The sequence below is a fragment of the Oryctolagus cuniculus genome, chromosome 9 (assembly GCF_051225735.1).
Source record: "Oryctolagus cuniculus isolate XC-2025 breed Fujian yellow rabbit chromosome 9, ASM5122573v1, whole genome shotgun sequence".
Taxonomy (NCBI): Eukaryota; Metazoa; Chordata; class Mammalia; order Lagomorpha; family Leporidae; genus Oryctolagus; species Oryctolagus cuniculus.
Genome location: NC_142875.1, coordinates 26,770,881 through 26,772,086, shown reverse-complemented (window position 1 = coordinate 26,772,086; position 1,206 = coordinate 26,770,881). Strand labels below are relative to the sequence as shown.

At 36.0% G+C, this 1,206-nt stretch overlaps 1 pseudogene; it reads left to right on the top strand.

Moving 5' to 3' along the window:
- Positions 1-334: 334 nt before the first annotated feature.
- On the top strand, positions 335-492 carry LOC127492257 (U2 spliceosomal RNA; annotated as a pseudogene).
- The last annotated feature ends 714 nt before the right edge of the window (positions 493-1,206 follow it).

The following is a 1,206-nucleotide window of genomic DNA, read 5'->3' as shown; positions in this document are numbered from 1 at the left end:
AGAAGATGGCTCCTAATGCCATCTTTGGAATTTAGGGTTTCAACGTGAATTTTGGAAGTATACATTTAGAATGTAACATCTAATTAGACAGACATTGGATAAATGTAATGTTGAGAGTCATAAACTGTTGGGAAAAACATTGCTGGGACCCCCGCCTCACATGTGGGAGACCTAATGGAGTATGAAGCTCCTAGCTTCAGTCTGACCCAACTCAGACATTGCAGCTTTTAGGGAGTGATCAGTGGAAGATCTCTTTTTCTCTTCATTCTGCTTTCAAGTAAATATTTTTTAAAACAGTCACTTTTCACTCTGAATTAAAATTAATATATCAGTTACCACTTCTTGGCCTTTTGGCTAAGATCAAGTGTAGTAAATGAATATATCAGCAAGTGAGAAATTCACTTTTGTCTCCACCTTGATTTGGATCTAGACTAGATTCGAGGAATCCTCATTAAGCTTTTCAGATCCCATGATGTTAACGTGGATCAACTATGTAAATGACTGAACTCTTGTTATGTGAGCAAGACTGAAAAACTCAAATTCGCTCCCATCTGTGAAATACCTCAGATATTAGAAAAGAAGCTTAATTTTCTTCACAGTTGGAGAGCATAGATTGCCTAAATGAGGAAAGAGAGGGTTTCCTAGTGACATCATCAACCTGCATTTCTGTACCCTCACTGCTCTCACCCCAGGACTTATTGAAGTCTATAAATACTAGATATTTCTATCTAAGGATCTTTACAATTACATACATGATATCTAAATTCATGAGAATATGATGGATTTTCTTTTCATTTGTAGGTTTATTTATACTTCATGCAGATATAAGAAAAAATGTGTTCAGTTTCTTTCCACAGTTATATGCAATGCAAAGGAGTTTAGATGAAAATTAATGATGGAAATGAGAAAAACAGATCTTTGGGTTCATTGATTCAAATTCCAGTTGTAAAGCTGTTTTTCCCTAGAGACATATAAAGAATCGATATTTAAAATTTAATCCTTTAAGACAGTTATTGAATATCAATCTCAATTCCTATCTCGATCAAGAACGTTGCTATTGATAACTGCCTTAAGTTTATATTGTCTCAATAATAAAGCTGTGGGGGCAGGAGCTGTGGCATAGTGGGTAAAGCCTACACCTGCAGTGCTAGTATACCATATGGGTGCTGGTTTGAGATCTGCTTGCTCCACTTTCCATCCAGCTCT